The sequence below is a fragment of the Delphinus delphis genome, chromosome 9 (genome assembly GCF_949987515.2).
Source record: "Delphinus delphis chromosome 9, mDelDel1.2, whole genome shotgun sequence".
Classification (NCBI taxonomy): Eukaryota; Metazoa; Chordata; class Mammalia; order Artiodactyla; family Delphinidae; genus Delphinus; species Delphinus delphis.
In genome coordinates, this window is record NC_082691.1 from 32,605,653 (window position 1) to 32,630,703 (window position 25,051).

The window sequence follows — 25,051 nt, forward strand, 5'->3', positions numbered from 1 at the left end:
CTCCTGACCAAGAAATTAAGATATCAATTAGTTTCTCTTCTGTGATTACGGTCAACAGCATTCCGAAAGGCTTATTTTCTTCTGGGAGGGCTGTAAATCCTAATGGCTGAGTCCAAGAGACCTTCTCTGATCACTATCGCCTAGTTGTTGCCGCAATCTTAACAGTCAATCATCTCCCCTTGGGTGCCCCGACCACGCCTATTGCTCAGACCTCGCCCACCAAGTAGCCCTCCCTCCCACCTCATGGCTCCGCCCCAGGCCTAGCAAAGGAAGATTCTCACTGGTGGAGAAGTTGCTCTGGTCCCGCCCGGCGGGCGGCGATAGGCCGAGCTGGCGTGGGGCGGTGGCGGTTGGCTGCCTGGGGACGGGTCCCTGGTGTTGCCCGTCAGGGTAGCTGGCGGCAGTGGCGGCTCTCGGGGGTGGGTTGTCAGTCAGTGAGCGGAGGGGGAAGATGGCTCGCGGGGACCCGTTCTGCTAGGAAGAAGGTGGGCAGGTGGTGCTACTTACTCGGGAGAAAGCAGAGCAGCCGCCGTCGCTGTCGCTGCGAGCCAGACAAGTCGAGATTCTGGAGGTGGAGCTTGGAGAGCCGCTCTGGTGAGTCCGGCCGAGCGAACCGCGCCGGGCCCCCAGGGCGGCCGGCGACCGATAACTTTTTTGTCAGGGAGGAGCCGGGGCGAGGCGGCGGCGGGGAGGGCACCGGGACTTTGTCCCCGGAGCGGCGGCTTCGTTGGAGGTAACGGCTCCCGCGCGAGGCGCCGCGGTTGGGCGCGAGACGGTGCTGGGCGCCTGGGGCGTCCGGAGGTCTGGGGAGCGGGACCGGATGGTGGGCTGCGGCCGGCGGCTTCTCGCCCAGAAGTTGGGCGCAGCCCGCCTGCTGCCTGGGCGGCGGCGGCAGCTTTGTGCGCGCGGACTCGGGTCTTTCTCCTTCCCCGGCCAGGAGCCCTCCGACCTCCGGGCGTGACCGGGGTGTAGCCGCCTCGGCCCGACCCGCCGCCCCTCGGCGGGGTTGGCCTGGGGTGGGACCCCGCCACCCCCGCCGCGGCAGATGCTCCGGCCTGACCTCTCCTACCCCTCCCACCCCTCCTACTCCGGCTTGCCACTTCAGCGAGGCTGCCGCTATCCGTTCAGTCTAATGGCCAAAACGGTCACTGTCGCCCCCCTCGTCTTTGAAAGCTGCATTCGCCTCGGTTCCCCCCTCCCCGCCCCAGGTCGGACAGATTCACAAAGCAGCCACGATTCCTTCCTTGGTTATTTACACCGGAGATCTCTTCTTCAGCCCTTGCCCTCTTCTTACTAAGAGTTAGCCCTCTCCTTAGGATGATTCTGACATACTCGAGAATCGTCAGGGTTTTGTCTGAAAATTGTTGCATTGAAAGACCCGTCGAAGTTTGCATGCTTTGGCAAAACTGGGTATCCGCCCTTCGGTGTGCACATGTGTGCGTTGTACCCTCAGAGTTTAGACAGTCCTGATAATTTTTAATTTTGCCCTGGTGCTTTCGTACTCTGCAGAATCGGTTCTCTGATAAATACACTATCACACGCCTGGCAGCCGCTCGGCTCTTCAGGTAGGGGGAGTTTATTCCGCTCGCAGCTTCTACTTATCTCAGAGACGTACTACCGGCAGTCGGGCCAGGCTGTCCTTTGGCAAATTATTTGTCCTTTGGGTCACCCAGTAGTTTGGGGGGCAGGTATGACACCTCTTTGGTTCGTGTATCATTTTACAGTTTGAAATTTTCAGCTTTTAAAATCTTATCTGCATAAAATCATAAATATTGGTCTAACCTTGAGTCAATGTGATAGTCCTGGGAGGCTTGTTTTCCATAAGAATATTCTCCTAACATCCATAGATCACCGCCCCGCCGCCGGACCCCAATTTCTAAGCATTTTTTTCTTTAGGTTAATACATTTTAAGTCCAAAGCACCATATTTTTGAAGTGCAGGCAAGAAAGGAAGAAAAAAATCTGTAGGATATGCTTGGTTGGCCAATAGTAGCTTCAAAGTCAGTCAGTTATTCTAATAATTCATTTCAACAAAGTGGCAAGGGAGAAAATCATCACCTGTTTTAGAAAATAAACTCTGGATTTGGTGTATTTATCCTTTTTTGATTTACTATAGTTATAACCATAGAGGGATTATAAACCCTCTTAGTTATCAGCATTAACAGGATGTGGATAGCCAGATGAGGCATTGGCTAGGTCAGTGTGTTACCCCTGCTATTCTTCCTTTCTTTGTTGTATTCCTATTTTATGAAATCTGCTCTTGGTTGCATTTTTAGAGTGGTGTTGTTTTGACAGTCAGAGTTTAAATATATGTCGTAGTCAACTATTTTACTCAGGATCCTGTTGCCTGATATTTATTTTATAATGAATATTAAGAACTCTTTAAAAAATATTAGTATCAAGACCATTTTGGGGGGTATCAAGTTTACATTTTGTAAATAATGGAAATTATGTCAAACATAAAATTTGCACTATTCCAGGCTGAATAGGTGCTAGGGATACAGAAATGAATATCATAACTCTTGTCATCAAGGAATTTACTGTGTAATATACAAGACAGATAAGTAAAGTAACAATTATAATACCCTCTGTTAAGTGTGAATAGAGATATGCCTAGTATAGTAAGGGAACAGAGTAGGAGATGGCTAACTCAGCTTGGATGTATATAAAGTCGGGGGCACACAGTAGAGTTTTAAAGTGTGACATAATTTTGCCAAGTGCAGGATGTAAGTGAATAACTTTCCAAGAAGAGAATATAAATATAGTCAGTGAGAAAGCAAGGAGGCATGAGAAACCCTGGTAGTTTAGAGAAGTCATTGTCAGTGACAATTACGAAGTCAGCAATGTTGATGTGACTTGAATGCAGGGGTGAGATGGGGAAATGGTGGAAGATGAGAACAGCGAGAGTGGTAGAGGGCCAGACCAGGGCCTTGTATCCTTGGCTAAGGGGGTTGCGTTGAAAATGATGGGTAAGAAACCGCTTAATGGATCTGTGTTTTGGATCCTCACTCTGGCAGAGTGAGGTAGAATTTGATAGATGCTGTCACCTCGGGAAAGAAAGGAGGAGGAATCAAGACTGAGGATTTGATTTGGTTCCATTGATTGGAAATGAGGAACACATAGATGGAGGGAAGATGATAAATTCTATTTTGGATATTTTTGAATTTGAGAAAGCTGTGGAATGTTCAGGTGAAGCTGTAGATAGATGTTTGGATCTAGGATGTGAAACTTGTAAAGGAAATCAGGAATAGAGGGAAGAGTGGAGGTTGAATTGAAGAAGCTGCGTTGACTTGGGTATGTTGGAATGACTCACATTGGAAGTCTTTAGCATAATGAAAGCAGTAGTCAGTGAACAGACAAATAAAAAGCAGATAGGTGGAAGCATAGTGTGAAAGAGAGAAGAGTAGTAGTTAGAAAGGTAGGAAGAACGTCAAGAGGGATGCCAAGGGAGGAGAAATTTTCAAATAGAGAGGGAATGGGTCAACAATTTCAAATTCTTTAAAGAGGTGTCAAATAAGGAGAGACTTCAGGGAACAGTAAATTTGTCAGGAGTCCATAGGTGACTTTGACAAGTACAGATGTAGCTGAGTGGTGGTTCAGAAACTAGTCTTCAGAAGATTGAGAAAGAATGGATGATGATAAAGTAGACATGCTTGCCTGAGGCATTTTTTAAAAACTGAGGAAGGGAGAGAATGACAGCTATAAAGCAGTGGTTCTCAATCTTACCTACACATTTACAATCTTCTGGGGGAGCTTTTAAGAATCCCGATTTCAAGGGGGAACTCTTGTACCAATTTGGGGAGTGGGACAGGACGCAGACATCCGTATTTATTTCAATAGCTTTATTGAAGTATAATTGGCAAATAATAAACTACACATAGTTAAAGTGTGCAGTTCAGTGTTTAACATGTGTTTATACTCATTAAACCATCACCACAATCAAAATCACCTCCAAAAGTTTCCTAGTGCCCCTTTGTAATCTCTCTCTCTTATCCCCTGAAACCACTGATACACTTTTTGTTACTATAGATTAGTTGCATAGATATTTTAAAGCTCCCTAGATAATTCTATAGCCATAGTTGAAACTGCTGCGGAGGGATATGGGTTGAAGAGATATTATGCTTGATTTTTTTATATGCATAAGGAAAGTGAGAAGAGATTAGGAAAGATATCTGTTGGAACTAAGTCCCTGAGGAGATAGAAGTCGATGGAATTTAGAGCTTTGACTGGTAAGAAAGGAAGACAATTCTGGAAGCAACATCTCTAACAAAGAATATGATATTAAAGATAGTATTTTTTTTTGTTATTGTTATCAGCATCAAAGTTGTCATCACGTAATATCAAGATTAGTTCTCTGACGTACTCAAAAACAATTAGCATCTTAATATTATTAAAATGAATGCCCCTCAGAAAAACCCCTTAAATGCAACCTGAGACCCCTGGCACCACCATGTAATGCTTTGTCATTTTTTTGGAGGGGAGCAGATGGAATTAACAGTTTGACTATTGCTTATTGTTAAGAGCCAAGTACTACTAGAATCTTTTTGGCCCTCTCAGAGTTAGGCTGCATATCTGCACTGTGGAAAGAGAACATTTAACATTTACAAATCTCCTGTTTAAAGTATTTTTGTTCAGAAGAAATCTTGCTTGCTTGCCCTTTGGACATATGCCTTTTAAATACATTGGAGAAGAAAATCCTTCTGCGTCCCAAATGAGACAGAGAAGAGTTGTGATTAGAAGTTGTCAAAGGCCCACACTTTGGGACTTCCCTGGTGGCACAGTGGGTAAGACTCCACACTCGCAATGCAGGGGGCCCGGGTTTGATCCCTGGTCAGGGAACTAGATCCCACATGCATGCCGCAACTCAGAGTTCTCATGCCACAACTAAGGAGCCCACGTGCTGCAACTAAGGAGCTGGTGAGCCTCAGCTAAGGAGCCTACCCGCCACAACTAAGACCTGGTGCAACCAAATAAATAAATATTAAAAAAAAAAAAAAAAAAGGCCCACACTTTGTATCCTGAGAAAGGTAATTCTACCCCCCCATCCTATCCCACTCTCCCATTCCACTTTTTCTTTTTCTTTTTTTTTAAATTTCTGGCTCAGGTTTTGGATGTAGGCAAAAGCTGAGCCCCACTGGTTCTGAGGTCCAGGGTTTGTTCTTCACTCTTGTTTCTTACCTTTGGCAGGGGGCTGAAAGCAAATGGTTAATATCTAAATATTATTTGACATTGCACTTGAGCATAAATAAAGGTGGGGTGAAATTTTTTGTCTGATTATTTCCTAGAGTTCTGAAAATTTCTTTCATTGTGATTAAAGTATAAAAGTATGATTAGACCTAGAGAGGGTAGGCATCCCTAGTTTTGGTGCAGCCTAAAAGAGTGGGACTATCAATGTTAACATGATTTTGGATACTATTGTTACTATATTCAAAGCAATATTGTAAACATTCTGTATTTTCTTAATTACTAATGTAATACATAATAATTGTAGGAAATTTGGAAAATTTAGGAAAGCATAAATGAAAAATAACATAATACCTTCACCCATTGATAATCATTATTAATACTTTGGTAAATATCCTTATAGGTCCTTTTTAATGGGATTTACTCTTTTTTTTTTTAACAAAAAACGCCCCCATGTTGTAAATACTCTTTTTCTGTTGTTGTTGTTCATGCTGTTCTGTTTCTAGCTTACTTTTACATAATTGAATGAATACTTACCCGAGTCAACAAAACATTATTTTTTTTACAACATAACATCATTTTAAATGTGTGGCTAATATTCCAGCATATGGATTTACCATTATTATTTAACCAGCATTTCAATTGTTAAAAATTTAAACTCTTTCCAATAATTTTGAATGAATCATGTAGCAGTTAGCTTCTTGATGGATTAATCATTGCCCATATCTTTATTTACTTAAGACAAATTCTGAAATCAAAAGGTATCATATTTTAATTATTTTTGATATTAATAGACTGCCTTCCAGAAAGTTTTAATTAATATTCATTTTTGTTAATTGTGCTTGAGAATGCCAGCAACCTCTCCATATTAAAAATCTGCCATTTTGATATGAAGAGTTGTATCTTCTATAAATTTTTTTGTTTCATTGGTTATTAGTTATTTAAAATATTTGTATTTTTTGTGAATTATCTATTACTGTACTTTGTTTATTATGATATAAAGATATGATATGGAGACTTTTAAAAACTGAGTTATGAGAGCTCTTTGTGTATAAAACTATTAGACGTTGGTCAAATTACAATGAAAATAATTTCTCCAGTTTGTCATTTGCATCCTAATTTTGTTTTTGGTGTGAATTTTTTCTTTTTAAACAGATTTTTAACATTTAGTGTAGTTAAATCTGTCAAATTTTTCTTTTATGGCATCTGCCTGCTTAGGAAAGCCTTCTTGCATTCCCAAATTATATAAGTAATTACCTCTATTTCCTTATATTACTTTCAGAGTTTTAAGAAACATTTACATCTTTAATCTATTTGGAATGTATTTTGAGGTAGAGTGGCAAGTCAATTATTTTAATACTATTTACTGAATAATTATCTTTCCCCAGAGGTTTTAAATGCTGTCTTTTTAATATGCCAATTCATGATTTTTTTTCTAGGTTTTCTATTCTGCTTCATTGGGCTATATTTTTTGCTCTAGTAACTCCAAACAGTTCTAATTATTAATAACTTTTTAATGTATCTTACTATAAGGTTGTGTGAATTCCTATTATCTTTTTCAAAACATTTTCAGCGTTTCTCATATATTTTTTTCAGATTGCCTCTAATTCAATTTATTAAGACCCTGAAAGAACCCAATTGGAATTTCTAAACTAATTTTTTAGAGATAGCTGTGATATCTTTACAATATTTTCATCATTTCTTCAAGTCATCTTTTATGACTCAGTGTTTTGTAGTTTTCATGTGGTTCTGCCTATTTTTAAAGTTGATTTTGGTATTTTAAAGCTTGTTGTTGCTATTGTGAGTGGAGTAGTTTTTCAATGTATTTTAAAGAGGATTGCATCTTTCTCGTGGAACATAGAAAAGTTGGTGACTTGTGTATACTGTTTCCTAACTGGTTATTTTACAAAATTCTTAATTCTAATAGTTTTTTATTGGATTTTGTAATAAGGCAGTTATAGCCTTTGTAAATGATGATAATTTTGTTTTCTTGCCAGTATTTAACCCTTTCTTTTTAAAAAAATTACACTGATCAGAATGTCTAGAAGACTGTTAAATTATAGTATTGAATAGTGAGCATCTTTGGCTCATTTCTCATTTGAATGACTGCCTTTACGGTTTCACAGTTGTGTATTCTTTTTGACAATTTTTTTTAGTATGTTAAGGAAATAGTCTTCTATTCCCCTTTTTTGGAGTTGAGGTTAAATTGGAAAAATATATTAAATTTGATCACATACTCTCATAATGTATATTGAGATAACTATATGGGTTTTCTTCTTTTACCTATTGGTTGATGAATTATATTAGAAGATTTCCTAGCGGATTTCACCAATTTTGTCTCTTTGGAATAAAGGCAACTTGATAATAGCATACCTCTTTAAAGCTACATTTGGTTGCTCTGTAAGATCTCTAATGTTCTTTTTGTATTACCTTTTTGAGGTTTTGGTTTCTGAATATGCTAGCTTTGTAAAATAGAGAGAGAGAGAGAGAGAGAGAGAGAGAAGTGTTCCATCTTTTTATAAGCTCTGGCAATCTCTTCTTTGATGGTCTGAAATAGTTTAGCTATAAAAATGTCTAGGTCTTTTTGGATTAAATACAACTTGTTGAGATTTTAATACCTGCTACTTTCTAAGTACTTTGCATAATTAATTTCATTTAACTGTGCACAGCTTTGCAAGATAAGTGTTATTATCCTTATTCTACAGATAAAGAAACTGAGACTCAGAGAGATTAAGATACTTGTACAAGAGCAACAGCTAGTTAGTGGTAGAGAGAGTTTAAACTCAATTCCTATCTGATGCCATGATTCATGATTTTTAATCAGTACCCTAATTTTTTCCTAATCAGGACTCTTTCCTTATTCTCTCTTACTGAGAAGTAAACTTAATTATTTTATTTGAGTGTCTTATTAAGTGTTTTCCTCTTTGTCCAATTAATTTCAGTTTTTGGTAACCCTATCTTAACTATTACTGGTTTGTTCTGTTTTGCAATCGTCTTCAGCTGTTTTAACAAATACAGCCCAGTATGGTTATGACAGAAGATACTGGAATGGGAATGGGATGATAGTTATTTAATGCACTTTATATAATTCATGTTTTAATTTGTCAGGTGTTCAAGATCAACTTGCATTCCTGAATCCTGTTTTACCTTGTAAGGAATATTAAGCGCAACACATCAAGGAGCTTTGGAAATAGTACTTTTCCATTCTAGTTTAAACATTTGTCACTGTTGAAGCTTGCATCAGGGTAGCCTTTTAGTAGTAAATGTTAAATGATATTTGTTTGGTGTGTGCTTTCTGGAACAAAGAGTCTTTTGATTAGAGGATGAACATTAGTTGCTTTCTCATATAAATGCATAAGCATTCATTCAGTTATTTGCACTAGACCTAGTGAAAACATTATATGTGAGCTCTTAAACTGTGCAATGAAAATTATTTGAGGTTTCAGGTATTGGAAGATATACATCCTCTTCTGTAGAGGAACTTACAGGCTTGGAAATTAAAGAGAATAATGTAAGCCTTAAAAGTGCTTAAGCTGGGCAAGCAATTGTAAACTCTGTTTCTATCTTTTTGAGCTCCTCTGTTATTTTTTTCCCCCTTTAGATGTAAGTAACATTTAATTAATTCAATTAGGGTATTGGTTCTAATCAACATACACAGACTGTACTCCCCACCTCCCCTAATGGGGGGCAGAAGAAGCTGCCAGTCTGACCTGGCACATAACATGCTCTTTGGATCTAAATGTCAAAGTTCCTGTTGATTTGTTAATCCATAGATATTATTGTGGTGGACGGAGTGACCACACAGTCCTCAAAGCAGTGCACACTTTAGTAGTTGAGAAGAGGGAGAGACTGTTTTGGGAAATTATGAAACTTTGAGTGGGTCTGGATAAAGGAATGTAGAGGAAGGTGAAAGTATTTTAGAAATGGGTGGGGGGAGATGCATCAACTAAGTATGAAAGGTAGAAATGTGCAAATCGAATAGACTGTTAGAGAAGTATGGAAAATCAGAAGAATGGGTTACATGGGTGATAGAAGCAGAATATTGAAGTCAGTGAAGTCTTCTCAGTAGAGTTTCAGAAAGGAAGATGCTTGTGGCAAGGTTAAAGAGAAGGAATGAGTATTGAGAGAGAACCAATAGAATTGTCATTTTTGAGGTCATGGAGAGTATATGATGAGAACCAAATGTATACTGTAAAGGGGGTTAAGGAATAAATTGGTGGTGAAATAATTGGAGGCAGTGGCAGTAGATAAGACTACTAAATCAGAAAGCTAATCAGTGAAGAATAAATAAGGATGAAAGTAACTGGAGGGCATTAGAAGCTAATGAAGCTTCTCTCCCTGTTCTATCCCTCCCCCCACCCCCTCCCCACAGATCCTGAAAAGCATTTTGTCCAACTGAATGAAGTACAAATTGTCCAATTGAAAATATTTTGTTAGTGATAATTTGAACTATCATTGAGCATCTGTGGTGTGGCAGTGCTTTAGTTGTATTATTTTTAATCCCTAGAACATTCCTGTAATACAGATGTTATCACCTACTTTTCACAGTGGACGAAAGTGAGAAAGTTTAAGTAATTTGCTGGAAAGTGGGCATGGTTTTTTTTGACTCTTCATTATGCCATGCTTCTTCTTCTGTTTATTGAGCTGTGTTAAAACACTTGGGAACATTGTAAAGCAACTATATTCCTATAAAATTAATTTAAAAAAAACACTTGGGGAAGGAGTGGTTGTAAAAGGAATATAAGGTATGATTCCTCTCCTTATAGAAAGGAGTGGAAGAGAAATTTTAGTTATGTTTGCTGTAATTTGTGTTAACTATATTTTCTATTTAAAATGTTTTATAAAAGGATTCCTTTCAATAAGCTCCTCTACCATATGTATAATACTTAAATTTTATCTAGAGATGAAATGTTCTTTTTATCCATGATAATGATTGGTTGAGGGGAAAGGAAGTACAATCCAAGAAAGATGATGTCTAGAAAAGTCAGGATATGGGAATTCCCTGGCATTCCAGAGGTTAAGACTCAACTCTGTCACTGCCGAGGGTGCAGGTTCAGTCTCTGGTCGGGGAACGAAGATCCCACAAGTTGTGCGGCACAGCCAAAGGGAGAAAGAAAAAAAAAAAGGCAGTGTATGAATTGTTCTTTTCACTGTGAGAGCTACAAATATGTTATACAATTTTCGGTAGCACCTCAGAAAGTTTAGCTTCTTCATGGAAATCATACTGAGCTTGTCACAAGATGGTAATCAGGGCAGATATTTTTCATGACACCAGATTATAAAGCTTCAGAGTTTATTGTAGTATAATGTGATTTATTGAATTTGGATTCCATTAGTCAGGAATAGGTTATTGGTGACAGAGTCCAAACAGATGTTTAATTTTCTGTTATAAACCCTTTCTTTGGAAGGAATGCATAACTGAAAAGAAATACTTAAACTACTTTAGGTATTAAACATCCTCACAGGACTTTCAAGTACTTTGAGAGGAACCAACATAGAAATTTTTGCTGTACTAATTTTAGTTTCACATTCAGCTGCAAAGCAACATCTAAGTTACATTTTGCTATACTAGTATAAGACTTAATATTATTAAAAACTTTATTTAGAGGATTTCCCTGGTGGCACAGTGGTTAAGAATCCACCTGCCAATGCAGGGGACACAGGTTCGATCCCTGGTCCGGGAAGATCCCACATGCTGTGGAGCAACTAAGCCCATGCACCACAACTACTGAGCCTGAGCTCTAGAGCCTGTAAGCCACAACTATTGAAGCCTGCGCGCCTAGAGCCTGTGCTCCACAGCAAGAGAAGCCACCACAATGAGAAGCCCAAGCACCGCAACGAAGAGTAGCCCCTGTTTGCCACAACTAGAGAAAGCCTGCGCACAGCAACGAAGACCCAACGCAGCCAAAAAAAACAAAACAAAACTTTATTTAAAAAGTAATTTTATAATTCAGCCTCTGCTAAAACAAATTGACTGTGACTCCAGTTAGTATGAATCAACATGATCATACTGGGACCTCCCTGGTGGCACAGTGGTTAAGAATCTGCCTGCCAGGGCTTCCCTGGTGGCACAGTGGTTGAGAGTCCGCCTGCCGATGCAGGGGACGTGGGTTCGATTCCTGGTCTGGGAAGATTCCCACATGCCGCGGAGCAACTAAGCCCATGCGCCACAGCTACTGAACGTGCTCTCCACAGCCCATGAGCTACAACTACTGAGCCCATGTGCTGCAATTACTGAAGCCCGCATGCCTAGAGTCCTTGCTGCACAGCAAGAGAAGCCACCATAATGAGAAACCTGCGCACCACAACAGAGAGTAGCCCCTGCTCTCCGCAAGCCCACGCACAGCAACAAAGACCCAGTGCAGCCAAAAATAAATAAATAAAAAAACAAAACAAAACAAAAAACATGATCATATGGAACTATTTATTTCATCTTTGGTTACTATAATTTTTTAAACCAAGAAAAACAACTGTGTTAATAAGATCCACTGAGTTTCTGATTGAGACAAACCAAATAGAATTTTGTAGTGTAGTTAAGATTTGTTGCTTTTGTTATTATGGCTCTTTTATTATTATGGCTGTATTATTTTGGCTTTATTACATTACCACCATTAACTGTTTACTTGCATTTTTTCATTGTACCCTCCCTTTGTCTGCACATTTTCTAATTGAACATCTGAACTTCTGTTGGCAGATGTCATTAATGGTTGAGCATCTCATTCCAAGTTTTGAAAGGGCAGTGAGTCACCCTAAGACATCAACCCAACCCATGAGTCACTTGGAATTTGGTTCTCCTAACATTTCTCTCTTCTTTTGTCTCCAACATTAGAGAAGGGAAAACTGCCGCTTAAGAATGCAAAAAACTTTAAAGGAATTAAAATAGAGCTGTGCTTTAAAAAGTGTATTTCTATATGCTATCATTTTGGGGAAAGAGAGAGGAAAGAGAGGTGAATGATAGCAAAATGATTGCAAGATAATATTTACATTGGACTTTCTTCAACATTCCTCCTCATTTTCCTCATAGCATTTGTTTTTATTTGCTTATACACTGATTTGCCTTGATTTGTTTCAAAAGGGATTAAAGGACACTCACTTCTGCTGTGTTTTAGGTTTACTTGTTTCCCCTAATAGACTGTGAATCCCTCAAGTCAGCGACTATGTCATACTCATTTTTGTAAATCTATCTCCTAGGACATAGAAGACATTTAATAGTTCATAACTAAATGGATGATATTTAAGCGCCTCTAGTACAAGAGAAGAGAGGTTAATCGCTGCAATCCTAGTTAATTGCATGCAGCTTTGATGGCGTTCATGGACTGAGTTGTGTCTGTTCCCCCACCCCGTTCGTAATCCCCAGTACCTCAGAATGTAACCATATTTGGAGATAGGGTCTTTATAGAGGTACAAATTAAGTTAAAATGAAGTAATTAGGGTAGCTTCTAATCCAGCGTGACTGGTGTCCTTTTAAGAAGAGGAAATTTGGATATGACTTTACAGATGGAAGATAATGTGAAGGCACAAGGAGAAGATGGCTGCAAACCAAGGAGAAAGGCCTGGAACAGAACCTTTCCTTAACGGCTCTCAGCAGGAATCAACCCTGCTGACACCTTGATTATTAGACTTCTAACCTCTGGAACTGTGAGAAAATAATGTCTATTGTTTAAGCCACCCATTCTGTGGTACTCTGTTACAGCAACCCTAATAAACTAATACAGCTGGCTTGTATGCTTGGCTGTAGCAAAATTTGATACCCTTAATTTGCCTATCTCCAAGGAACAATTTGCTACCCTCTATGTCAAAACCTTAGAACTTTTTACTCTTCCCCCAGGCAAGACATGGGAAAGAGACATTTGTGTGGCTTAAGGGAGAAAGTAATAACTATACATCTCAAATAAATAAATAAATAAATAAAAATAAACAATAACTATTTGTCTCCTTTCACCTTCCTACCCATACAGTCAATGGCAAGCAGCTAGCTTATTCTTTAGTTCAACTGAATTTGTTTGGCTTGGCACGGAGGAAGTGTTTATGAGTTATTTGTGTTTAAGTGTTCAAGAGCTGCCGCGAAACCTGGTTGCTTTTTCAAAGTATGGAGATGGAAGAGGAAGACTGAATAAAATAGTTATTGTGACGTTAATTTGAACTAATTGCTTGCGCATAATCTCAGCAACATTACTTTGCCTGTGTTATAATCAACAGGGCAGAGCATTGTGTCTTTTATAGTGTTTTGTGACACTTAGTTGAAAGAGAAGATTTTGGACGTGTACAAAACAAGAACACTTGCTCTATCATCATTTGGAAGTAGTTTACCAGAGTACTGAGAATAGGGTAAACCAGATTAACTAGCAAACTGAATAAAGCTCTCAGTCCTGGAGTTAAAAAAAAAAATTGTTTGCCATAAAGCAAAACAAAACAAACAACAAAACCCTGCAATTTATGGGCAAGTAAGAATTTTAACCTAATTTTGGCATTTAAGCTTCAGTCACATCCACACAGTCTAGAGCACCCTTGTTAACAGCCTGTAGTTACTGTGGTAAATACCAGTGATACACTTTCTCATCCCCTTTCTTTTCCTTCATTCCAGTTGTTGAGAAAAATACTGAAACCAAGAATTTTCTCAAAGTCACTTGCTAACAAGTGGCAGAGCTGGGTCTCATTGTAAATTGAAGACTTTTGCTGTTACCCTACCATGTTTTACTACGGCCCTGTAGTTCTCAACCTGGCTGCCAAACAGAATCACCCATGTAATTTATTTTCCCCTACCAATTTATTTTGAGATGAAAATATTCTAGTTTTCTGTTTAGAATGAAAATATTAAGAAGGAAAGAATAAAAGAGTAAATTATTCATGAAACAGTATGCTATAAACTTTGAACTGTTGTGTGCTGCGGGTAGGGATTGCTGATAGCATGAAGAGTGATTGAGAATGGGGACTCTAGAGTTGGGCTGCTTGGATTCTAAATCTAACTCACTTACTTGCTAGTGTGTGACATTGGACAAGTTATTTCTTTAAGCTTCAACTTCCTTTTTTTTGTGAAATGGAGATTATATTAATTTACCATTTAGGAAGTCTGTGAGGATTAAATGAAAATTCCCATAAAGCACTTAACGAAGTGCCAGACGCATAAGTGCTTGAGAAATGTTAATCGTTATAACAATATCATCCCTGGACGTCTATTGTTGACACATTTGACTCACACTGTTTTCTAGACTGTATTCCCAGTGATGCCAGTTGTGTCTGGACCATAAAGGATCTAATGGGCAAATACACTTGGGAAAATATCTCATTCTAGATAGCTTTCTTGGAGACTCATTAACACAGATATAGCATATTAAAAGGCTTTGACGAGGGGCTTCCCTGGTGGCGCAGTGGTTGAGAGTCCGCCTGCCGATGCAGGGGACACGGGTTCGTGCCCCGGTCCGGGAAGATCCCACATGCCGCGGAGCGGCTGGGCCTGTGAGCCATGGCCACTGAGCCTGCGCGTCCGGAGCCTGTGCTCCTCAACGGGAGAGGCCACAACAGTGAGAGGTTCGTGTGTCGCAAAAAAAAAAAAAAAAAAAAGGCTCTGACGAGTCTTTTGATTAAAAAGAAAGAAAACTCTAACTTTCTTGAATAGTTAAATTTTAATAGGGAAAGCCTTTTCTTCTTTGGTACAACTGTTAATATCTTTTAGAACGGTTTGTTTTTGTTTGTTTGGTTTTTTTTTTTTTTTGTCTGTGTTGGGTCTTCGTTGCTGCGCGCAGCTTTCTCTAGTTGCGGCGAGCGGGGGCTACTCATCATTGAGGTGCGTGGGCTTCTCATTGTGGTGCCTTTTGTTGCAGAGCATGGGCTCTAGGTGCACGGGCTTCAGTAGTTGTGGTGCACGGGCTTAGTGGCTCCACTGCATGTGGGATCTTCCTGGACCAGGGATCGAACCTGTGTCCCCTGCATTGGCAGGTGGATTCTTAACCACTGCACCACCAGGGAAGTCGTAGACCAGTTCTAACAATAGTTTAGGAAGCACTGCCTAAACTATTTATACTGTGTTTACCTGGTTTAGTGAATTAATAAGGATAGTGATCTTTTTATTTTCCCCAGTTATTTGTACTCTACAATAACAATATGATGTATAGTTGGAAGGAGCCAGGAGTTTGGGATTCTAGTAGAATTTCTGTTAACTACCTAGGAGAGTGATCTTGTATTTAGCCTGTATATGTGCCTTTTAAAAGTAACAAAATAAATGAGGAAAATGACTCTAAACAGCTGGTTATATGAAAGATTTGTCATTGAAATAACTTGCTTGTTAGATTTGACTTTGTTTCAGCCTTAGTACCAACTGTCATACAACCAGCCTTGCAAATAAGTTATAGGAATAGGAGCTATGTTCCTGATCAAGTCCCTGATATCAAATTCATTATAGAAATAGTCACTAACAAAACTACAGAAGCTTTGAGAAATCTGGTTAAAAATAATTCCTTGACAAGTTCAAATTCTGTACATGGTTAAGAAGTTGAGGTTTGGGTTTCTTTTTTTTTTTAACATACTTAATTTAGATTACTTTGTCACATTCTGATGTTTGTAGCCTAACTTAAATAAAAAATAATAAAATCTATCCTCAAATAGAGATCATTTTTAACATACAGAAATCTGTTGCATTTCTTTACACTAACAATGAAATATCAGAAAGGGAAAGTTAAAAAAAATTCATTTTAAAATTGCACAGGAATTTTAAGGAATCTTTTATGAAAAGATTTTATTTTATGAAAAGATTCCTCCTTAAGGAATCTTTTCATAAAATAGCATTTCATAATCTTTTCATAAAATAACATTTTATGAAACTTTTTTCATTTCACCTGCATTGCCAACATCTCTTCATATCGTATCCATAGCAGCAAACTTTAATACTTGCACGTTTGAAATGTTTGAAATGTAAAATATGATTTGCCTACTGAATGGCAAAATTCGTATAGGTAAAATTAAATTGGGAATTAACGTTGAGGTAGAATAAAAAAATTAACTGTCATGTGGGACAGTTATTTATAATTAATATGATTGTCTGTCTAGAGTATTTCAGATAATAGACTGAAGAACTATTGGAACTTTGGATAAATATTTCAGTAGGATTATTAGAAATGAAATAAACCAAATGCATAGGAAAACAATGGCTTTCCTAAATACTTGAAATAAGCAGTTACAATTAAAAAGAAAAAAACGTAAAGTGTAATAAAAAGAGCTCATTTATAATAGCAGTATAAATTAAACCCTATTAGATAACAAAATGCACAAGTAACCTTAGACCCAGCAATGTTCTTTCTTGAATCTGTCCTATAGAAGTACTTGCAGAAATACAAGAAAATTTGTCACAGCATTGTTCAAATAGAAAAATTGGAAAAAAACGTTTTAAAGGGCTGGAAAAATTTCAAAAAAGGGAAATACGTGTAACTTAATAGATTTAGCTAAAATTGTAATAGTCAGTGTTTTTTTTCCCCACAAAAACCTGATTTCTCTGAATGTGTCCTATGGTGTTTTAGTTATCTGTTACTGTGTAACAAATTACCCCAAAACCAAGTGGCTTAAAAATAACAAAGATGTATTTTTCTCATGATTTTATGGGTTGACTGGGTTCAGCTGGCAGTTTTGCCTTTGCATGGCTAAAAGCAGTCTAGCTGAAATCACTGTGCAGCTGCATTCATGTGGGAGCTTGGCTGTGTCTGAAATCCCCAAGATGGCCTCTCATCCTCCAAGGCCTTTCTTCACATGGCTTCTCATTCACATGTCTATCCCTGAGCTTTTACAGCATGGTGGCTACCTTCTAAAAGGGTATTTCAAGAGGACATGCCTGAGATGCAAACTTCTATTAAGCCTCTGCTGGCATCACGTTTGGTAAAGGCCACTGGTCAAAACACGTCACATTGCCGAGCCCAGCATCAGTGTGGGAGAGGACTACACAAAGGTGTAAATGGTAGGAAGGGTTGTTTGTTGAAGGCCATAAATATAATAGTAATAGTCTACCTCACATGAAGAAAAATGTCCAGGATATAGTAGATGGAAAAAGATCAAGTCTCTGTGTAGAGTGATTGCATTTTAGGGGGGAGAGGGGAAATCAAAACACAAATTGACCATCATATCATATCAGTTGGAATGCAGAAGCAGTTATAAAGATCCAATTATGTTCTATTCAGCCAAGACATTAAAGAAATTTGCAAAAATGTGAAACAGAACCACTCTTCTCAATAATTTTTTTGTTTAGGGATTATTAAAAATAAGAATATGTTGATATATAATAGGTTTATTATTGTAATAAAATTTAAAATTTTATCATTAAAAATTTCAAATATGATTGAAATGTCAGTAAATATATCCACCATAAACAAGACCTCTTTGGGGTTCTCAATAATTTTTAAGAATAAGGAGTTTTGAGAACTGCTGATTATATATTGATGGTATATGCATAGAAAAAAATTTGAAATAATACAAAATAGTACAACAGTGCTTTCCTTTGAAGAGTGAGATAGCAACAGTGAGATGGATGAACATTTCTTTTAATTATGTGGAAAAGATTTAAGTGTAGCAATGAAAGAAAACTCCAGTAAAGAAAAATATTAGTGGAGATGGGAGATTAATGTTCTATGAAAGTGTTTATACTTTTTTGGTTTATTTTCTTAAAGGAAATCTTGTAATTTTTTTATAGTTTTGTAATAAGCAGAACTGTGTTTTACACTCTACATTGTTGATTTTGTGTATTTTGCCTAATTTTATCATGATTCTAGTGCTTGTAATTATTCCTGTAGAAAATATAGGGTGCTGTCTTGATTCATTTTCCCCCTCAGCTATGCTTCTCCCTTCCTTTGTCATCTGGATTACAGCCTCCTGTGAACACAGATCATATTTTACTGTTCTTTTCAAAGTAATAGAAACACTTTGTATTATACTCAGTAGGCACTCAAGGGCTTGTTGAATTATTAACGTTGCAATTTGAATATATAGTAATATTGATTTTTTGCATGTATAAAAATATTAAGTGAGTTATACACATGATCGATTCTCATCCTATGTCTGTTTTTGCCTAGTCCTGTTCTTTTTTGTTCCGACTCTGACCCTGCCTGCCCTACAGTCTGGGTAAATTGTATGAACTAGACAGGGGATGTGTAACTAATTTGTATCAACTTGAGTTCCTGGTCTAGTGAATATGTAAAAAGCAGTACTGATCACTATACTACTTACTTATTACTTATACAATAATCATGTCAATGAATGGTATTGAGGTAATTTTTGTAGTTTGAAACTTTTATAATCTGTCAACATAAACTTTACAATTTGTGTCTTAGTCATCATGGTTTCATGGACTTTGATTTACTGAAGTAATACTTGAATCATTCAGTATATACTGTAATTATATTTTATAAAAGACGCTACAAACATTTTGGAAAATCTTATTTCAGCCAATAATTGCTCTTGTAGATTTATACCCAATATTAAATTTGAAATAACTCAATTTCTGATACTTCTGTTTTTAAAGAAATGCATAACTTAGTCGACTCTTTAGAATTCTTGTAAAATTCTAGTAATATTTTCTAAGTCAAGGTCAATCAATCAATCTTTAAACCAATCAATCAGGCGATGCTGTTGTGGCTTATAGATGCAGTGCCATAGTTCTCTCCTGACAGTTTTCCTTGCTACCCATATACTTCATCAGCCTAGGCTCTGAGTTTTTCCTGGGTAGGTTGTAAAAAACAGGAGTAAAAGGAAGATATAGTAGAGAAGAAAAGCATACAGACTTGGAGGTTGGAGTGGCATGATGCATTTTGGAGAATAGCAGTAAGTAAAATTTAGATAGGTAAATTATGGCTGTATTATAAGGGGAGCTTGAGGTAGAAGATCTGATATGTATGATGTGGAAAAGTGTCATAGTATGTTTCAGGAGAAAATCAGTGTTTCAGGAAGATTAGTTTGGCAGTAATGCATATGGTGTCCTGGAGAAGAAACAGAAGCAGGAAGGCTGTGTGAACTGAGCCTGCAGAGGCAATAAAGACCCAGACTGAGGGTGTAGCTATAGAGATGGAGAGCAGATGGCAAATTTGACAGGCATTATGAAGAATGAAATTTATTCTTTTACTCAACAAATATTTATTAAATACTTGACTGTATATATTTATGCTTCTAATATCTGGACTGAACTTGGCCTATAATTACAATACAATTTTAAGCTTTAAAATTATGTACACTGGTGGTGAAGTTCTTACTATTCTCTTTTCTGGTGATTTGTAATTTTAAAAATAGTTAATCTAGATCTTTCTAAAATGAAGAGTAAACACTTCTTAATCTTCCAAAATAATTTGTACTTTATTTGATTAACAAATTGAAACCAGCTACTTAATTATACATATAAGAAATCCTCTGGCAAGCAAGTGGAAGTTCTTAAACAGAGGGCTTTATTTTTTAAGAAAGCTTGCATTTATATTTGTGAACAATTAAGAATGTTCTAGTGCATGGAATTCCCTGGTGGTCCAGTGGTTAGGACTCCGAGCTCTCACTGTTGAGGGCCCGGGTTCAAGAGGTTCAGTTCCTGGTCGGGGAACTAAGATCCCACAAGCCAAGCAGTGCGCCCCCCACCCAAAAAAAAAAAAAGAATGTTCTAGTGCATAAAAAAGTCTTTTCATTGCAGTCTTATAATGCCAGCTATCACTTTTAGCATCTTGTTAGTATGATTTCTACATCAAGCAATGCTTAAAATAGGTTGTTGGTTTAAAACAAACTGAAAAGTACTTTGATTTTGAGGTCATTTTCTCTGGTTAAAGCCAATAACAAAAGTAGGTATGAATCCACTCGAAGAGCCACATTAATCATTCTTATAAGATAAAGATTTTCCTTAAATTATGTTGATAACACATAATAGTTTGCATATTGGAATATAAGTATGAGGGCAGAGTGAGGCAACGGAGGTGAATCTTCATGTTATAAATAATTTATACCTTAGTGTGTTGATGAGAAAGACTGGAAAATTTCAATTTTAATGGTATTGTCTTCATTGACAACGAGCAAAGTAATTTTTTCTTCTTACTGTCATAACTGTAAGTATACTGCCTATAGCATTGCTTTTTTTTTTCCCCTATTAGATCCCAATGAAAGCCCTGGCTTTTAATGCTTTCATTCTGTTGGAACTAATATTTTGCTTTCTGTGTTGTCTTCCTGGACAGTCATAAGATTCATTGTTGTAATTCTTGTATACTTTTATTAATTTTTTCCTTTATATTTCTCCTGTTAGCTATTTCCAAGATTTCTATTTCATTGGCTGATCTGGAACCTTCCTCAGCATAGGCCCCTATTCTTTCTTCATTCTAAACATTGAAAATGCCCAGCAATACCATTACTGGACATATACCCTGAGAAAACCATAATTCAGAAAGAGACGTGTACCACAATGTGCATTGCAGCACTATTTACAATAGCCAGGACATGGAAGCAACATAAGTGTCCATTGACAGATGAATGGATAAAGAAGATGTGGCACATATATACAATGGAATATTACTCAGCCATAAAAAGAAACGAAATTGAGTTATTTTTAGTGAGGTAGATGGACCTGGAGTCTGTCATACAGAGTGAAGTAAGTCAGAAAGAGAAAAACAAATACCGTATGCTAACACATATGTATGGAATCTAAAAAAAAAATGGTTCTGAAGAACCTAGGGGCAGGACAGGAATAAAGACGCAGACGTAGAGAATGGGCTTGAGGACACAGGGAGGGGGAAGGGTAAGCTGGGACGAAGTGAGAGAGTGGCACTGACATATATACACTACCACATGTAAAATAGATAGCTAGTGGGAAGCAGTTGCATAGCACAGGGAGATCAGCTCAGTGCTTTGTGACCACCTAGAGGGGTGGGATAGAGAGGGTGGGAGGGAGACACAAGAGGGAGGAGATATGGGGATATATGTATACATATAGCTGATTCACTTTGTTATACAGCAGAAACTAACACAACATTGTAAAGCAGTTATACTCCAATAAAGATGTTAAAAAAATAAACATTGAAAATGGATTATTATCATGGATATTTACTTAGTTTGGGGCCTCCTGTACTTAACCTGTGTCCACTTTGGGGAAAGTCTTTTATTGTCATTGCACTAATAATTGCTTATACATGGATAGCTTACGACACATCTCTAGCTTTGTTTCCTTACTTTTTCTCTAGTCCAAATTTCTTGCTTTCAGGATCACTTTTATTGCATGCTATGATGTCAGCTACCATGGAGGGCTAATTAACAAGGTAAATGTTATATTAAACACACAGAATGTAATTCAGGGCCCAAGCTAGCAAAGATTCAAAGGTTTGCTCACTTTTTCATTCACTGAGCAAATGTTTATGTATCTATTAAGTGTGAGTCAGTTTAAAAAGGCTAAATTGTAACTTAGATTTTTAAGAATTGATTGGATAAGTATAAGATAGGAGTGACCTAGTTTAGAAGCAGTTTGTATGAAAAAAGTCTTGGGGTTTAGCTGACTGCAAGCATAATATCTCTTTCTGTGAGACTTGATTACAAAGGAAAGTAAAAAAAAAATTTAGGTTTCCCTGATTGAAATGTTGTGTCCTTGTATTCAGCTTGTTAGATTTCTCCTGGGATATTATATCTATAGTAGATACTAGATATGTTTACCATTCCTGCTCATGCAAAGCCCCTTTGAAATAAACCTGCATCTATATTCGTCTGTATCTTTGATTTCAACTGTAGGACCAAGGGGAGATATCTGTCCAAAGAATGGGTAGTCTTCAGGCTGGCCAATTTCCAGGGTGGCTAGTTGAGTTGTTGTCATGATCAAAATAAGGAACTGGTACAATCAGATTTATTTGAAGAATTTAGATTTGGGAAATTGAGAAATGCAGATTTGGTGCAGAGGAGAGTGTGTGTCTGGAGCAGAAAGGTCGTGATAATTAGGACTAGAATAACCATAATGGGACATAGGCAGGATGAGTAAGTTAGAAAGGCATTCAGCAAATGAAGAATGGAACATCAACACTATGAAAGCAACCTATATTCATCCTATGCTTTGAGATGTGGGAGTTGGACATATGGCTTTTGTGGTCTTTTGCATATATCCCTTTCTGTAACATTAAGATGGTACATTGTTGTAACAGTTTACTAAACTTTCTTTTGAATAATTAATTTTTATATATGGATGCAGGATGAGCAGGGATTTTAAGAGTTTTCTAGATTATCTATCAATTTTCATGAGATATTACTTATAAAATCCTGGACAGATGAAAAATCTATCATAATCTTAAAGAAGTTTGGAAATTGTATGTTTTCTCTCAGTAGCCTATTTTATATTGAGGTTTCCAATAATAAGGGTTATTAATTATTTTATCAAACCTGAATCCCTTATTGTATCATTTAAATTGAAATTTTTTATTAGTGTCAAGATTGCAAAGATCTATACTATAAAGAAGAATATCAAGGTGAAACTTCATTTTTTTAAACTGAAAATTTAAATGAAAGCATTTGACATCTCAGGAAAATTCTGAGGTGCTGGCCTCAGGATATGTACAAACTAAGATTGTTTATACCTAATGAATAAAAACAACTTTTTTTCTTAAACATCTTTATTGGAGTATAATTGTTTACATTGTTGTGTTAGTTGCTGCTATATAACAAAGTGAATCAGCTATATGTATACATACATCCCCATATCCCCTCCCTCTTGCGTCTCCCACCCTCTATCCCACCCCTCTAGGTGGTCACAAAGCACAAGCTGATCTCCCTGTGCTATTAAAAGCAACTTTTATATAATATAGTAAGAACTGTGAAGGTTACTGTGATAAGTTGGCTCCGTTGATTAAACATAGCATTTAAGATAGGATGATTATTAGTCAGTGAGTTTTGTTTTGCTTTGTGGCTATGGACTTCTCCAAACTTTGAATTGTAGCCAACCGTATCACAATGTCTGCCATTATTAACAGTAGGATCAGGCAAAAAATATATATATCAGCAGAATGTAAACACATTTATTAGACATTCATAGATTATATCCTATTAATAATAGGTTTAACTACAAGTTTTCAGAGAAAAATCTAATTCCTTGATGGCAGGGATCATGTCTTGAAAAATCTAATATTCTCTGATAGGAGTTAGCACACTGCCTTGCACTAAAAAGTTATGTCCTACATGTTTGATTAAGATAGGTGTTATGGTTATCTGTTGATGCCTAACAAACCATCCCCAAACTTAGTGGCTTCAAACAGCAAATATTTTTGATCTCTCACAAATCTGAGGCGGACTAGATTTAGCATGGCAGATCTTCTACTTCATGTTGTCAGCTGAAGCTACAGTCATCTGGAGGCTTGGCTTGGTTGGAATATCCAAAATGGCTCAGTCTTGTGGCTGGTACTTGGTACTGACTCTTAGCTGGTAGCTCAGCAGGGCCCTCAGTTCTTTTCCATGCAACCTTTCATGATTGTGTGGGCTTCTTACAGTATGGTGTTAGGATTCTAAACACATGAAAGTGGAAGCTGCAGATTTCCTAAGGCCTGGCCTCCGAAGTTTCACAGCATTGTGTTCACTGCATTCTTTTGGTGAAAGCAGCACGTGGGGCTAGTCCAGATATCAAAGTGTTTTTTTCCTCACTTGTATTATTTAAATTCAAATCAGATATCCTTTCCCTGGACAAAAGGTTCTTTTGAAGTCCTGGAGGATTTGAAAAGAATAGAAAGATAGAAATGAGAAATGAGAAGAGGGATTGCTACCTTTCTTCTAATTGTCCTCCCTTTTCCAAAAGGAACACACTGGCCTGGTTGCCGTAATACATTGGTATCTCAACATGATTTTATTTGTCCTTGGGGTAGGCAAAAGATATTGAATGCAAAAAACATTTCACATAGTAAAAATCTCTGCTCTATTTTTAATAACCAGACACTTGTTTGTGACTTATGGGGAAAATAGGCCTAAGTTATGGGTCTTTGGAAAGATTTCTCACACCTCTTCTACTGACTTATAAATTATATTCCTTCTCCCTGTGCCCTGAGAGGAAACTTTATTCATTTGAGGACTCAAGTAGGCAATGAGGCAATCAGTAGCACTTCTTTTCAAGCACCAGCACAGGTACCCTCCTGTTTCATAGGGCTCTCCAGTTGAGTGGTCATTTTCTAAGCAGTAAAATCACTAAGATTAAATTAATTTTATTCTGTAACATAATCTGAACATTTCCTTCTGCTCTGTTTTCCTGAAATTCAGCTAGGAATCTTGGTAATCTTCTGGTGGCACTTAATTTACTGCAATGGCCCCATTTTGTAGGACAGAAGTTTAAAACTTTGTGATGTGTCACAATCCATTTATAGAAATTTGTTTGTTCTTTAGATTTATAGAAACTTGATTTTCATGACATATAAAGCAAATGGTTTTAAAAGATTCAGAAGTGATTTATAGTTAATACTTCATGATGCAAGGGATGATGTGAAATAATAGTGAAAATATTTTTTAGAGTTTTACAGTGAAAGTTATAAGTACATTTATTTCTTTTTATGTTCTTCCTTAATTGGATAAGAGTAAAACATTTATAAGTTATATGTTTTTTGTGACAACATTTTTATGATATGCTTTCTGGAAAGCTTGAGGAATTCAGGAATCATTATTAGGGTTAAAATTAAAATATAATGTGGGGGACTGAAGAAAAAGACATTAGATTTAGAAAGGTTTTATGACATACTGAAAATATAAAAAATTAATTTCACACATTACTAACTTTGCTTGTGAAATACTGCATAGAATCCTAGAGAGCTTTCTAATATAATTTTAAGTACTCTGTTCCAAGATATATTTGAGAAAAATAGGAAGTTAGATACACAGCTGGAAATACCTATTTTAATTTTGTTCCTTTTGCCTATGAGAAGAAT

The 25,051-nt window shown here is 37.2% G+C and overlaps 1 protein-coding gene across 3 annotated transcripts in view; it reads left to right on the top strand.

Moving 5' to 3' along the window:
• Positions 1 to 413: 413 nt before the first annotated feature.
• Positions 414 to 25,051, top strand: part of HYCC1 (hyccin PI4KA lipid kinase complex subunit 1) — an 81,066-nt gene continuing 56,428 nt past the window's right edge. For all 3 annotated transcript variants that reach the window (XM_060020392.1, XM_060020393.1, XM_060020395.1), the window contains exon 1: positions 414 to 594. The gene's annotated coding sequence lies outside the window, so the exon portion shown is untranslated. The remainder of the gene's footprint in view (positions 595 to 25,051) is intronic.